The sequence below is a fragment of the Anas acuta genome, chromosome 15, assembly GCF_963932015.1.
Source record: "Anas acuta chromosome 15, bAnaAcu1.1, whole genome shotgun sequence".
NCBI classification, from domain to species: Eukaryota; Metazoa; Chordata; class Aves; order Anseriformes; family Anatidae; genus Anas; species Anas acuta.
In genome coordinates, this window is record NC_088993.1 from 11,921,141 (window position 1) to 11,938,129 (window position 16,989).

General features: G+C 40.6%; 1 long non-coding RNA gene across 4 annotated transcripts in view; it reads right to left on the reverse strand.

Moving 5' to 3' along the window:
* The window catches only part of LOC137864596 (uncharacterized), a 128,725-nt gene extending 112,092 nt beyond the window's left edge, over positions 1–16,633 (reverse strand). For all 4 annotated transcript variants that reach the window (XR_011101559.1, XR_011101558.1, XR_011101557.1 and 1 more), the window contains exons 1-2: positions 16,483–16,633; positions 15,958–16,045 (exon numbers count right to left, since the gene is read on the reverse strand). This is a non-coding gene — a long non-coding RNA (uncharacterized lncRNA). The remainder of the gene's footprint in view (positions 1–15,957; positions 16,046–16,482) is intronic.
* Between the last annotated feature and the right edge of the window lie 356 nt (positions 16,634–16,989).

Consider the following 16,989-nt stretch of genomic DNA (forward strand, 5'->3'; position numbering starts at 1 on the left):
AGAAATGAGTGAGAGAGTTTCAAGGGAGTTAACACTAAAATATTGTGAAGCTTCCGCGTGACTAGAAAGGACAAGTTTGTAGTCATACAATTTACAGTTTGGAAAGTTCAAATAATTACACAAGTCACTAAAGTATTCATTAAGGAAACAAAATCCCTTCACAATAGCTTTAGCTTTTTGTTACATTTATAAAAACAGGCAGGTGAATCAGCTACTCATCAGCACCATTTGAAACTGTGATGATCTATTACAAAAAACTTTGATGCAGTTAGTATTTCTCATGGTTGCATCTGAGTCAGCATTTATCTCTAGCTTTAAACTCAGAAGTCACAGCTCCTGCATAAAGTTAATATTAGATCAATTACAATTAACAAGATCAATAAGAGTTGTAAAACACATTCTTACTATTCTTAATATAGCCATGCTGCCTTCAGATGGCCTTAGCTCACAGCTGAACACAGCAACATTAAAGAAAACTTAGGGCATCAAGCAAGCACAGAACTGCCTTTCTGCCCACCAACACCTGAATGAGTCCCTTCCCCATCTGTTTGATATCCTGGTTTTGCCTAGTTGTGACAGCAAAGCAGAAAACCTCTAATGCCAGTTTTCACTTCCTTGCATACAGCCATGCTATTGTCTTCATATTCTACAGACGTGACCCAGCAACGCATGACCAGAAAGAACTGCACCTGCTGTAATCTTCAGCACAACGGTAACTACCTCACTGCCTGCTATTAGGTAGGGACAGCTTCACCACCACACTGCACAGGGTGTGTTTGCTCCAGACGTAGCTCAAGAGCTTTGCCACACCAAGGACAGATTCCAACTGGCAGATGAGGCACCAGCAGGAAGCCTATGGTTTGAGCAGTGAGGCAGCAGCCAGTACCCAGTTCCCAGAGGACAGCACACCAGGCAGCCTGTGAACACCTGCCAGCACAGCCTGTAGGCAGCAGCTTCAGAGCTTTTCATTTAACTGTGCCCTCTGGCTCACCTGGCTGCACTGAGGCTGACTGTAAGGCACTGGCAGTGAAAGAAGGAGAACCAGCAGCTCTGGTGCCAAGTATGGAGATGATTAGAGCACATTGAGTTGCTATTTCTCCAGGCATCTTACATGCCTTTTGCTTGTCCTGTTTCTCACTGTATTTCAGCTTGGACACCTCTACCTTTTGCTTTCCTCCTTCCCATGAAGGAGAACTCCCAATTCCTCTGCTCCCGGTCTGCCTTCCCCAAAGCCCCTTCATCCAAGAACTCACACACATTAAGGGACACCTTATTGCCTTCTGAGTCCAACAAACCTGTCTCCACCCATCTGAGGCATACTGAAGTATGCTCCTCAAGCCAGTGCTTGCTGCATGCCATAGACTATGCATCATCCTAGCCCACAACTGCTCTCTCCCAGAAGCCCCAAGGAATGAAGGCAGGCAACTGCCTAGCCTCCTCTTTAGCATGACAAGGTTGTGCTGTGGAAGAGGAGCAGCTTTAGATAAATACCAGTTCTCCCAGACAGCACCAGTGCAAGGGAACAAACACCTACAGGTAGCAAGGCAGCAGGCTCCCTCACTAAAAGGCTGATTTTAGCAGTTAGACTGCTTGGCTGTATGTGCCCTTTCAGCCAGGACGCAGGAGAAAAGTTGGGAATTTATGCTTTTTGTTCAACAGCCTGTCAGGCTACTGATGGCTGTCCTGCTCCCTCATCATTCCCCTGCCAGGGCAAGGCAAAGTACCTGCTGGCCCCACAGCCCCTATCTGCTGGGCACCTCAGTTCTCAGATGTACCATGAAGGCTCCTGCAGCAGAGACCAGCAATGCTGCTCACTTCTAGCACTGTATTCCTGGCCAAAAGGTGGTCAAGTGGCAAAAAGGCTGTCAGAGCACCCTGCCCTGGTCGATACAAGCCATAGCCTCAGACCTTTCTGTTCCTATGGAGACAATGCAACTCCTATCTTCACCATGCTTGCAGAGACCACCACAAGTGGGCACAGAGCAGGTTGGAGAGTGGGGACAGTCTCCTGGAAAGGAGTGAGAGGCTGTGCAGGACCAGCGCTTCTCCAGGATGCTTTACTGAAGCCAGGCTCAGTGGTGGGAAAGGAAAGAGGGCCAACTCTCTTGGCCTACATCCAGGAGTTGAGGAAATGGCTCCTCTCTGCTGCACAGTGATGACAGTGCTTGGAAACGGCCACACAAGACACACACTGAATTAAGTGAGAGAAACCCGTTTACAATAACACCAACAAGTGACAGGAGAAGCCCTCCTTCCTGTATTCCCCTCTAAAGAAACACTGAAGAGTGCTTAAGACACCTAATGTGTGTCCCCAAAGCCAGATCAACATCAAATCTGTTCCTAGCAGATGTTTGCCTAACAGCCTTCATGAAGTTCTTAGGACAGAGGTATTTTACCCTGCTTGGTGAGGCTATGCACGGAAGTTGAGATTTTAGGTAACGGCATGTGAGCTGCTACAGCAAATTTTTCAAGCCCATGCACAGAGCTATTATAATATTCCAATATTATTGGCCTTCACTTTTGCTGTGTGTTGCTGAACTAATATGAAATTGATTGAATTTGTGCTGCCAGTGGAAAAGCTGGAAGCCAGTAAATACTACGAGCAGACTGCCTGCAAGAACAGAACTGCTACAGGGTAAAAATGATAAAACCCTGAAGAAACGCTTCAGAGTGAACAAGCTCTGCTAAGCTCCCCCCCCGCCCCCCCCCAAGAAGTGCTGTGGGAACATCTGTCCTTCATTGTAGGGAACCCTGCAGTGGTTTGAAGCTAGTGGGATACATATCATACATACCTACTGTGCATTGAAATGAGAGGAAAGGAGACAAAGCAGAGGAAAAGATGGTTTCAGAAGCTTTGCTCATGCTAGCAAGGGTTTTCTGCTTTACCAAAAGTACCCTGTTACCTGAGCTTTCTTATACAACCAGAGCTTTCTACACAGCTTCAGATTACAGTTCGGGTTTGTTTCCCTGTAGTTTCACATCCTTGTCTATCTACAGCAGCAGAGCGTAAAAGCTCGGCTGAAGCATACCATCCGCAATGCATTTCTCATTTTCCTCCTAGAAGCCACCACCAGTCTGTACGCTGAGGGGAGTTACCAAACAAATTTCACAGGGCTCACAGTTTCCATGACCCCTCGAAGGCCTTTGCTCTTGCATTGAAGCTCTCCCAACAATTTTTTCCATGCTCTGAGTTGTGCAAGCACACAGGCAGCACCTGGCTGCCATACTACCTCCTCCCTGGGCAGAGTTCAGTGCACCAAGTAACTGACCTTACACACCAGCAATGGCTCTGTCCTTGCTCTGAGCCTCTGTAACAGACCTCTACTTTTGTTCAGCTTATCCTGAAGAAGTGTATGGTTCAAAGTATTGCTGCGGAGACATGAATGCTTACATCTCTTCAGTCCTTAGCCAAGGTCTGCAGATGGATGTTATGTCTAATGAGGAATCACAAGATAACCCCCCTAGGATTATCCGTTAAAAGTGATTTTTCTGAGTCAATGTAATGAAAAATGCAAGGGGAGAGAACAGTCCCTTATTTTCCACTGCAGCTGTGATATGGAAGGGCAGATTCCTGTCCCTTAAACACAATAGTCAGCAAGTGGACAGGAGTTTGGAATATACCAGAAAACAACTAAGTGAAGAAAATACAGTTCAAGGACCACACTTACAAACTTCTGAATAGGTTCTAGTAGCCTGCAAACTCCATGATAATTTAGCCATTCACCCTATCAGCATCCCTGTTTGATTGTTCCCAAGAGAAGACTGCACAAGCTCTAAATTATCCACAGTACTCAGACACCCACAGACATCTAAGCACTAGCCCCTCCTGTGCTTGTGCTCACCCTTGAGTTAAAAACAGTGTAAATTAGGATTAGGAGCTAAGCAGCAAGTCATGACAGATTAAGATGCTTTTTTTTTTTAAGCCACCTACTTCATCTTCAACGTTTTCACATATTAAGTCTCTCACACACTAGGCTTCAGATTTGCCCTCGTGTGCAGATTTAGACATAGCTGTGACCAGGCCTTTTTATTTCTGACAGTTTCCCCACACATGAGAATGACTTAGTTTGAAAATTAGCTTAAAATAAGATGAATAACATTCGAATTGTTCATCTAACTATTGTGATAATCTATGTAAGCAGAAATAGCTCAAGGCAGCATTCATTTAGAACAGGGTGTAGAGCAAACCAGCTTTCTTAAAACAAGCAAATTAATTTCAAATCAGAACCGTATTTTTGTATTTATTTCATTATCTTGCCATTAATGTCTTCACTTATTTTTTTCTTTAGAAGGACATTCAATTTCGTGAAGTGGTTCTACAGAAACCTCTTTTAAATCTTAATTTCCCTGAATGAACCAGCCAATTTCAGGACTAAATAATGATTACAACTGTCATTCATTCAAAAAAGCAATTTAATTCTGATCAGGACCCACTGCTCAGCTTTGAATTTAAATTAAGATTGGCCACAATTTTTGCATGTGGTTACATCTAAAAAAAAATATCTTGCTGCCCACAAGAGACATGAACTCTTTCCACACCAAAAATTCATATTAGATAGTTGGTACTTGAAACACAAATCTTATTAAAATGGATTGTAGCATTCATGTCCCAGAAACACAAAGAATAGAGACTAATGGATTAACACATGGATAGTGCCACAATGATCTTCACCTTGTCCCTGGTAGAACAGACTTCCCACAATCCTCCTTCATTTATTCAACTTCTTACAAATGAGGATGCTTTAGTTGAAAAGAATACAACAAAATCAAAGTGGCCAAGAATCCCAAAGATGCTTCTTCTCAGCTGTACAGTGTGACATAAGTAATAGCATATTTTTGTCTACTCCACTAAGTCCAAAACTATCATGTATTACAATATCTGCATTTAAGAAAACCTACATCTGAAAGTGTGTTGCCAATATTTACATTAGACACATTTAATTAAAGTGCATGACAAAAAAGCCTGAATCCATAAAAGGCCTCACATACATAATATTAAACATCTGAGGTTAGGTGAATCAAGTTTCATTCTTCCCAGCTGTAGTGATTTTTCACAAACAATTTGAAGTGATAGCCTTTATGTATTTTTCAAAACAGAGAATACATTGAGTGGTTGAATGTATTTTGAAGCTCCTGTGATAAAGCCATGAATTGGATATTTGCACTTGAAAAGTTCTGTAGAGGAACTTATGCCAGTGATTCTGCTAGCTTCAGCATACTGACCAGTGGATAAAGGACCAGATATTACACTCATTTCCTTTTTACTACCTCAGTAATCATCTGTCAAATATAATCAACTATAGCTGTTAACTGTATTTAGAGATCACAGAAGTGATTGAACAACCCAGCATTTCAGCAGCAGGTAACTAGATTCATTAATAAGGGAACTCACTTTGGGCCAATGCACCTGATTTCATTGCACATGGCCTTGTAGCAGTAAGTCAGCATCACTGCTTCTGTAAAACTTATATTTCAGCCACTTTTCTGCTAGAACACAATTACAGCATTGTAAGAGACCTGTAAATGTCAGAGGTCACAGTTACTGCAATGCAGCATGAATCATGCTAATGTCACCTGTGGTGTGTTAGCTACTTCCAAGTTGAGAGGCTCTATGTCTCTCAGACAGGACATCCCTTGGCCAACATTCCTGCAAAGGGTGCTTTTTCTACAGTCTAACTTGAAGTCTTCCTTGTTCCAGTCACTTGTAATACTTCCAGGTTTATTCACTGCAGACATGAGCAAATAAGTCTTTCTCCTTAAGAACTCTGTTCACTTAGAGGTCTCTCCTCATCTTCTTTAGACAAAACAACTTCTGTTTCTATCTTTCCTTGGAGGAAATCTTTTCCAGATCTTCCAATATACTCATTTCTCTGCAATGGATCTCCCCCAGGGACCGGAAACGCAACACTAACCATTCCCTTAAGCCAGAGCCTCTCATATGCTGGCTGTTGATGCGAAGACATTTGGCTTTGCAGAGTTACCCAGGTCAGCCACAGCCCTGAAACAGAACTGCTCCTTTTCCTGAAAACAGTACCAAAAGCACCTGATTACTACGACTGCAGACTTAAAACAGGAGGGACTCAGCTCAAACAGAAGATTAAAATAAGGAGCTTTACAATGAATGTAATACTGTTAACTGAGGTTTTCACTCCAAACCTGCTATACAAAACTGCAACAGCTTTCTGCAAAGATCCCTGTAGGCCCCTACGGAAGTCTAATTTTTCATTGTCTTTGCTAGTTTGGTATCTGTTCTACACCACAAATTCCCAGCTTCCTCCTTGAGCAATTCCAGATGTCCTTATGCAGAAAGTCCTCCATTTGCCTTCAGAAGTTCTTGTTGAAGAGCATCCAGTAGCTCCCCATGAAGTAGCAGACTTTCCTCCCTAGATTTAACCTGACCCCAAAATACAGCCACAACAGCCTCCACCAGCAGCCATCCTTTCTGTTGGATAGTCACACCCTTTGTAATCCTGAAGAAACTGGAATCCAATGAATCAGTAGTTATTTCTAGGACATCTGTACTCAGAAGTGTTTATAATGCAGTGGAACGATCAGGGAGAAAGAAGTTTCTGTGCCAGGGGATATGAAACATGTTGAGCTATTTCAACACAACTGATGCAAGTTCTGCCCAACAGGTCAAAGCCTCAAACTTCAGAGAGAGTTGAGTCTTTTCATACTGGTGAAATAGCCTTATTCTGGAGGGATCTATACTGTCCTATCATAGTCCTAGAATGATCAATTATGAGACTTGCATAAGAGCACTGCCTCAATTCAGCAAGAGAGTTGCTTAAGTATAAGTTGTGTATAAGCTCCACTACAGTGGCTGCTCAAACCATACCTGTGGAGAACCACACATCTTTGTCACACAGGCAGATCTTGAAGGTATTAAAGTAGTGAGGGAATGCTTAAGATCTCACTCCAAAAAATCCAAATCAGTCCTGACATATGTATTTGTATGGATAACACTAAAATAGCTGTTATCTTAATCCAGACTGGACTGCAACATTACATGGAGGTAGTGTGAATGTGGCTGTTCGGTTGTATGGTTGACACTGGGATTATCCAGAGGATGCCTTCCAAACAGCACATGTAAATCCTTTTCAGGTAGAGGTTTGGTAGTACAGTGTGTTGTTCGCCTTTAATAGAACTTAGTATGATTTAACAGACATAGGTACCTAAGTGTACATCAAAAGAGAATAGTTAGAACTTTGACTTCAAATTTAGTATTGAGCATTGAAGATTTCTATTAGTGAGTCAGTGCCTAAGAAAGCTGCACCTCTAGAAGTGAACATTAAAGCATGTGACTTCAGTTCAACTGTGAACCTAATTCTACTTCTACCAGATTTTTGCCCTGCAGACAGACTGAAAGATTTAGGTCAACTTTAAAGAAAAATGGAGATTTTGATCACAGTTTACTGCAGAAACTTTAAGCTATTCACAACACATTGCCATTGCCTCCCCTTGTAACACAAGTATTGAATATTGGGGCAAAGTAGTACTTTTACTGTAAAGGAATTCAAACAAAGCATCTGATTTATTCAGCCCAGCAAATAGCAAGTTACAGTAGTCCATTTTCAAAGTATTAAGAACAATGAAGAACTGTTTGAAGATCAGAACACTACAAAAGAACAGAGCCTTCCAGTGCCTTGCCTGGCAGGAGAAGCACAGAATTTAACTACAGAGCAAATGCGGCTTCAAAAGAAGCAAGTCCATAAAGTCCCCTTGACTTTTCTGGAGAGGAGGAATTCATTTAATTACATCAAAAAGAACCAGAAGTTCCACCCCACTTTCCTTGCCAGTAGGGACTTTTAAGAAGCAACAGAAAGGAGGAAAAGAATTGGAGAAGGTGCACTGAAACAGTCATGTAACTCTGGAAAGGGCAGATGACTGGAACAGTAGTAAACAGCTTCAATCCATTTTGTTTCTTCTATCCCATACTACCGTTGGCATCAGTGCAGTTTAATCTCTACACATCAGCAGCTCCTCTCACCCTCTGTTTCAGTTTACTCATCCACACCACAAGGGATAGTACACCTTCCCCTCACTGACAAGTCCACAGATTTTTATAGTCATACAGGCAATCGGTGAAACACCACTGCACACAGATGGCAGCACATGGGTATGAAACAACTCCCATCTTAGCAGAAGGTTTTGCCAGTAGCTTTATTACATTGCTCATACCTTTCTACATAGATAATTTAAGATGTTACTATGTAAGTCAGTTTCATTGTTTCTTAAAAACAAGCATCATTTATAGGAGAAATATTACAGACCATCATCTTTTATTTTTGAGATTTAATTTCAGTTGAAAACACTTGTGTGCAACACATGATAAAGAATCCCAGTACAAAATGGGGATTTAATAATTCAGAGCTGTTCCACATGGCTACCCATTCAATACATATAACTCATTACCAAAACCTAAACCTGCTTGCTTATTGTCATGTACCAGCTACAGGTCAGATTTAAAGCAGTATTTAAATGGTCACTAGCAGCATTTAAAAAAGCATCTTTAGAAGTTTGGCTAGGCAAAGTCTAATTGATAGTCCACATCTAATCTAAAAGCCTAACTCCATTCCAACAAGCACTTTTTCATTTAACAGCAGGTCACAGCTATAAAGGTTGATGGAATACTAAAATAAAAATCCTGTATAAATATTCTCCCTCCATTGAACTGGTATTGGATGAGCTATTAGTCCCTCGATAGAGTTCACAGGGCACTTGCATTATTTAAATAATAGCCTTTGCTTTATGTTCATAATTTGCTTTCCTTCACATTTTACAGTGCAGATTTATTCATGTCAAAATATATATGTCCAGGTATACATATACACATGAAGTTATAAACCATCACAATAGAGAAAAACATCTAGAACAAAAGCCCAGTAACATTCATCCTGAATTTCTGCTTCTATTAGCCACCATTACCTACACTGTAGCTGACAATATTTATCCAAGCTTGTGTGTACCAGAACTGTTATCATAAACATTAGAAGAAGCAGACAAAGAAAACTTCAACACAGCACCTAATCTGAAGCAAAATGGTCCACTTTGATTTAAATTGAAATAGCCAGTCCACCTAAAATACATACCCAAGTCTGAAGTACCATGAAAATACAATTCCTTTAAAAATGGTCAGCAGATAACTGTGTAGAAGGTAAAGCCAGAAGAACAAGCCAAGGTTCTACTGAAATGAAGATTTGGTGAACTGGTGTAAATCAAAGAGGCGAGTTTCTGCCTATTTCGGTTTATCTGTAGAATTCATTAAGTGAATGCCTAAATTACTCCATGTTAGTGGTTTGTTATAAAATAAAGATATTCTGTACCAACAGCTCTTAACACACCTGCGTCACTATGGTGAAGTGAATTTAGTCTGTTATTTTGGGGTATACTTGGGAACACAGCAGTCACCTGACAAAAAAACCATTTCCATCTATTGAAATAAACTTCCATCATCACACTTCTAAAATATCTGAAGAGCAGTGCAGGAGGCAGCGTTGTCTTCAGAGATGTAAAGCTTCAGTACCAAACTCAGACTGACAACTGGCTGTATTTGTTCTTTGTTTGGAACAATCTGGTGGAAACAAAAGGAATTTAGAGCCTGGAATTGCTTTTGACTATTTTCCAAATGGAGCATGAAAGAAACAAAAGAAGAATCTGTTGGGAAAGATGTATCACTATCAGTTTTGAATCACAATTGTCTGTTTTAAACAATGTATTATTTCAGAATGGTGGTCAATGAAGACAGCTCAATACTTTTTTTTTTTGTAGGTGCTCTGCTCAGTTTCTCATTCTGTAAAATTCTTACTGTTTATAAGCAACTTCAATAAGATTATTAGAAAATTAGAGCAATTAAGTCTTATGTAAAATTGATATCAAAGGAATAATGCATTTAAATGAAATAGATGTTCATAATTGAGAAAATGGAAGCTTTTTCTATAGCCCATGTGTATGTTAGCAGACTAATAAAAATGACACACATCATTCATGCCCTGCAGTCTGAAGTCAAAGGCTCAAGCTTCAGCCCTCATCCTGCAACCCTCATAGCAAGGTGTGTATAAGCAATTCCCTATCAACTCAGCAAGGCTCAGCCTGACATCTTGGAGTTAGTGTGCACCAAACCATGTCCCAGCTTACTCTAGAGCAAGAGATGACACTATAATGGCATTCAGAACTGGATTTTATAGTGATTAACTATTCCTGTCAGTTCTTATCACTGCCACTGGAAAATAGGTTTCCCAGTGTTAGGCACCCTGGACTGCCAACAGGGAGTGAATATTGGAGTTCTTCTCTACACAATGTTGAAGCTTTTGGTCTTTCAGGAAGGCCTTTCCCTGCTAGGCCTTTCCTTGCCTAGCAAGGAAAAAAATATCATACAGGTTAGTATCATACAAGCTGATAGAGCAGAACCACTTCATTATCTGTGGCTTTCTAGTCCATGTGAACCTCTCAGGCCATATTGGTCATGATCACACATGGGGAGAAAAACTTTTTATTCCACTTAGCTAACTTAGATTTCAGACACCAGAGCACACAGTGGTGAAAGCATTTCCAAACAAAAACATCAAACGTCTGAACTGCTGTGATCTTGTATCACTGAAGAGGTTTTTGCTTTTTAAGAGAAAACAATAATAGCACAGCCATTCTGAATCTTTGCAGTCATTTCTATGTAGGTAGCTATAAATTACAGTATACTCTGACATTCTTTACCAACTACAACATTAAGCTGACAAATTATACTAATACAGTATGATTTCAAGGTGTATCCACATTTGCAGCATGTGTAAATTTCTCAAATAGAATCCGATGTTTGCTAATATGGTACGATCTAAGTTAATAAGATCAAATTATGTCTGATCATACTACATTAGTAAATGTCACATCAAATTAGTCATTTTCAGAATTATAATGAAGCACAGAAAGCAACCAAAAATAACTTTTCCAACACAAGTAAGCAGCTGAAACTGAAATATGAGCTAAATACCAAGCCCCTAGAGAATGATTTTTGAATTCAAAGTTAGCTGAATTTTCTGTTCAGTCTTATTTCAGAGGGCTCTCATACATGATTTAAATCATGGTTTGATTCAGAGAAAGGTTCTATGCAAAGGTCAATAATGGAGGCAGAAGAGAAGGTCAAGAAGTGGAAGTTGGCAAAGTCACTGCTTGAAAGGCTGTTTGGGGGCAGTCATCTTCCTGCAGGACTGAGATCACTGCAATGGTCCCAGGTAGGAAAATCCACAAAAACCCACTGATCACAAGTTGCAAAAGAAAGTACCTTAAATAGGAAATTGCTTAAATGATTAAGCTTTCTGATAATGCACTTGAAAGGAAGAAGTGTTGTAATTAGTCAAAACTCCAGATTTCACAGGTTATTTTTCTTTTCTGTTACTGAAACAAAGCACCAATCAAGTACACATTTCATATAATCTCATTTATCTGCAAATACACAGAGCTTATTTTTTTTTCCCTATTTTGTTCAAAGAAAACAGCTTTCATGGCTCGAGAAGTCCCAGGTCTGTCCTCCCCATGTTCATCAGCCTCACAACCCTGTCCATTTCTTTGATTTCAGATCTGTGGTTATCTTTTACCACTTTCCTCTTCCAACTTGCAAAGCTTCCTACAGATTTCCTTCACATACCTGCATCTAAAGGCAGAAGAGCAATTCAAACATCCACATTAAAGTTGATATCATGAAGCAGAGGCTACCTAAACAGGGTGCTCAATCTCAAAGCCTACCCTAAAAAGAGAAGTCAGTTCTATCAAGCCCCAAGGATGCCTCACACACACCCTTTCCCAAAGCCTTTAACAAGATAAATAAATCTGGTATGTGGCAGAAGCAGCAGCACAGAAGTTTAGAGAAATATTCAATAGACCAACATTCACCAGAAATGTGGGGAACCTCTCTAAAGCCTACCCATCATCTGTTTTGCTGAAAGAATGCAAAAACAACAACAACAAAAAACACCAGAAGAGCCCCATGATGGCACCATAGGGTAGGAGAGATTTATTCTGGGAGACTGAGAACAGTCTCCTTAATAGGGAAGAATTTTACCCCTATGCCACCAGGTAAAGCAGAGTCCAGGAATTTTCCAGGCTGTTGTATCAGCTCCAAAATACAAGGCTCGTTTATTGTGGTGAGCCAAGGAACATTGGAAGGAAATAGTTACTTGAGTGATTTCATTTCTATCTTCACTCAGTTAAAATACACATACATAATTATAGCTAAGTCTTCTGGATAAATCACCTTTATAACCCAGCTGACTAAATTAGTGCAAGCTGAAAGCATTACATACTAAGCAAAAGGCATTTTTTAACTTGTGTACAGAGTTTGGGGAAGCAAAGGCTAAAGTGGTGGTATCTAACTCTGTTTTTAAAAAAAAAAAAGCGAAAATAAGAAAACACTAAACAAGATGTCCACTGTTAAAGGAGGCTTTTCAGCTACTTTTTTTCAGAAAGGTGGAACATACATTCATTGCTGTAACCTGTACTGTTTAATGTTTTCTTGATTTAGTATACACTGGCATATGCTTCAAAGGGTATTCCCCCCCCCTCCAATGGCTCTTCCAACCCCTGTTGCTCATGATTTTTGTTTATTTGCTTGATATTTGTTTCTTTTTAATCCAAGCTGTCTGCATGAATTTTAACTCAATTATGGGTGTTTATATAAGGCAGTCTGTTCAGGGACAAAGTTGTTGATCCCCAGAGAAAGCATTGTTCCTATCCTGTCTGTATTTCAGCAGATTAGGTTTAAACCAGACCTATCATCAAAATACACTCACCACCATACAAGCTTTACATGTGTTTTAGTTTGAATGGAGTTGTTATAATAGACCAGGCTTTTGTTATTAGTAATTATGAATACTTCTGTTGGATTCTGGTATGTCAGTGGACTAGGAACCCTTTGTTGTCTTTAAGCTAATGTCTACATTATTCTGCATTTTCTTCTCCTAATCCTTCCTCTATCCTGGAGGATTTTAGCAATGTTTCACCATCATTCTGTTATGAAACTTGTTTTCCCTTGAGCATGTGGCAATTTCATTAGGTACCTGAGGATCGTATAAAAATCAAACATAAGCTTAGGCAAAAAAAAAAACACTTCTACTTAGCTCAAGACAAAAATAAAAGCACATGGGAGGAGGAGGGGAAAAAACAAGGAAAGCATTATTTGCTGCATTTTGTTAACTCCTCACTGTCCATGTGGTGGCTCTTAGATGGTAGCTGAGCAGTGGAAGCAGCCAGGCAGCTCCTGCTGTGCTCCTCAAGCCCTTCCCCTTGCTGCAGCGTGGGACAGGGCACCCCAAAGACCAGGGGCATTCCTGGACCACTTGCACCAGTCTAGAATTTGCAATAGTAAGTGCACCTTTAGGATATACATTTGTTGTTTTTGTTCGGTTTGTTCTTTACCTTTCACATGGGAACACAAACTACATCCTACAGTGATTCCTCTTACTCCACTGTTCTCCTTCCACATGCTCAATCCAAAAAACAAACAAAAAAACATGTTCCTTCTGGCTGAACATAGCTTAAAAGAAAAGCATTGGGGAAAGCCAACTGTAGTTAGACAGGACCAGATATGATGACCTAGGAGACCCTTCTGATCTTTTCCATGAAAATCAGATCAACAGATCCCAAAAATGTATGTCAGTTGGATGTCCCATACTTCCTGTAAACTGCTATTTTTGACCTAGTGAGACCAACTGGGACAGCCTAACCATCCTGATGGGGCAGGAAAACTTTCAATCACTTTAACAGGCAAAGAACTACCCTTTTCATCATGTCAAGCCAAACATGAGGTTCCTCCTCTTTTAAGAAACAGGTCCCTATTACATGCTTGAGCACTTTCTGAAATACCATTTGGCTGTGTATGAACAGAACTGATGAGAGATGTTTTCACTGACCTCTGCTTTATAGGACCTAAGTGCCACTCTTGTTATCACCTCATTCACATTCATTTGAAGTAGCCATTCAGCAACTCAAGAGCTTGCAAGTGTAATGTTTGCGTTTACCAGATAAGTGATCTGGATTTAGCTTTCATCAACTAAAAGAAGTGTAAGTCAGGAGTAAACCACTCAAGCCAGCTTTTTGTGTAACATTGTACAACCAAGAGTTTGAATATACATATGGGCTCCAGCTAATTAAGCACAGTTCAGTGACACCAATACAGTAAGCAGCATAGCAAAGCTGGCAATGAAGAGAAGTACTTGGCAGAGAAGGCAATGTGTGCTAACACTGTATGAATAGCATTTTAATCAAAGCCAGGTTTCCAGAAGTCACAAGCCCCAATCTCTTGGTTTTGGCTTAGGTCTTTGGTTGCTTTCCTGTTACAGTCAAGCCCGTTTCTTAGGATATAATTCTGTTATGACCCTCCTCGCACCACCCACCAAAGAAAAGTAACATCAATAAATAGCAAGAGCAGTAAAACAAGCTTTTCATACATTAATTTATGGTCACAACACATGGACAATACCACTCTACCACACAGGTCTTCGCCAGGCACAGGAAGATGGAATATCAATTGATCTTGGGAGGGTTTCAGTGCAGCAGCTGTAAATAGATCACTTTTTCCAAAAAGGAGAGTTTAAAGTTGAAAATGGCTCATATGAAATTGGTTTAAAATTCATTAGTGCCAAATTAAACTGAATGCTTCCCTAGCTTCTTTTTAATAGGGTTGAGAGACTGCAGAAACCCTTTCTTTTAGCTTAAGTATTTTGACTGGAATTTTCAAGGCAAAAGAGGATTTAATTGGCCGATGCCCATTAGCCTTTAGTGAGAACCAGGCAAACCAGTCCTCAAATTGGCTTCAATTATTGCATCTTAAGATTTAGAAGTAGAAATAAGATTACTCCTTTTGTTTTTAGAAGTGAGTCATGCTTATGAACAAGAAAATTAAAACAGGTCTTTATTCATTGCAGGAGAATTACAATATATTTGAAGACGGAAACATGCAAAAGCTTTTTTTAAATTCCTCCAGGGTTACCCACCCCAAACTTTCCCAGCAGCTGTCCTCCCTTCTGAAGTTATATACACCCCTTGGACATGAGAGGTGCCTGCCTCATGATAGACATCTGGGAACTGATCAACATTCAGGGAACAGCAGGAATTACTGAAGAAAGGTTTCATTGAACAGAATAGTTTTCTTCACTACAAGCACATCTCAGGCTCTACATTGGCTTACATGTCCTGGCTGGCCCAGGCAGACGCCATGCAATCTCAATTTTATTATCTTCAGCATTTTTGAACAATCAATTCCAGTCTCATCTAGTGCCCTTGAATTAGAGGATGTAACAGCATTTTTTATCTTTGCTTCCTAATGAGCAGCCCTCAGTGACCTTCATGAACTGAGGTTGGTGGAACATATTATTCTTTGTCTGAGCAAATTCCACAACCCAACAGGACAGTGCAGACTATTTCTATTGTTCCACTTATGCCAGCACAATCCAAAACAGCACCTCTGTGCTTCCTCTGCAATAGACTGCTTGTTTTAATACTCTCCTACCACTAAGTTATCTTTCTTTTTTAGCAGTAGACAGGAGGCAGATATGTTTAAGGCAGTGGTAAGCAAGGGTGGTCTTGGATTTAGAAGTCTACCTAAAGCCTAACTGTTCTATTTCCATGCCAATGCTAATCCATAGCTGGCCTGTGCCTACAGCACACCAGACAGACAAGGCTCAGCCCATTCCTTGTGCATCCACCCCAGGGCAGGATTAAACAGACACAGCATCTGTTCCCTTCTATAGAACCGTTGCACACACAAAGAACCTCCCTATTCCTCTCTTACACATGCACATTGTTAATTAATGAGCCCCATGGAGTCATTTGTTCCTTCCAAGGGACAAAAAACAAGATTACTTATTCTTCATTCACACTGGACAGAGCATTTCCAAGGCTGAAACCACAACTGACTGGAGAAGTCAAAGCCCTTCTCCCAGCCCTTTACCGCCAAAGCTATAGCCATACCTTATGGAGCTCCATGATACTGGAGAGCTTCCAAAAACCTGCTTCTGTTTGCACAAGCCAGCATTCAGGTGGATCCCAGCCTCCTTCCCTGCAGTGCAGATAAAGCATAGAAAGGTCAATACAAGGCCCCATTACCAGGGTCAAATCCTACTCTAAAGCAGCTACCTCTTTTTTTTTTTTTTTTAAGATATAACTACAAACAAGAATATCACTTACTTCAAAAAAAAAAAATAAATCTAGAGAAATTCTTGTATAAAGCTTTCCGTTAAGATGCCCTAGGTTACCTCAGATCTATTGTCCTGTTTCATTAATGCTTGCTTCTTTCCCTCCCATTCCTCTCGCTGGTTTAATCTCCAAATCTGTCTTCTCTTCATCTGACTTTTGTCTCTTATAAAAGAAACACAGATACAAGAAGCAAACAGAGTTACCTAAAATCAGCATCCAAGTAGTTCAAAAACAACAAGGCAACTGGGCTTAGAGCACTGCTAAAAGGGCAACTTCCAAAAGAAGATTCAGCTTCCTTACCTAATGCCAACCACCCTCATCAGGAATAAAATTAGGATATAGCAAGTAAACATAATCTTCTCTCCCATCCTCACCAAGTTCAACCTCCACCCACCCCTGTTTTTAGCCAAACAGGCTTGTTCGAGAGAAGGCATTTTATAGTGTGTAAGGGAATCCCGTAATTCGTGACAGCTGTCCTTGCCCCACCACCCCCAAGTGCTTAGGGCATGCAGCTGCGGCCTCTCTTCTGCTAATGAGAAGGACTTAACCCCTTCCCTGCAATCCCCCCATGAAGCCTGCAGACACCAGAGCAGCCAAAAAGTTAACAAGAACGAGGACTTTTCATGTAACCTTGTGCACGTGATTGCTATCAACTTTGCAGCTGAAACAGATTTCATTTCTAAACAGAACTGTTGCCAGGCTTTGCTCTTCCCCTGCAGAGTGACCATACCACATGCCATTCTGGTTTCCTGTTTTAGTTTCAATTTTCTTATTTTCTGGGATTTCATCACCTGGCAATGAAACACA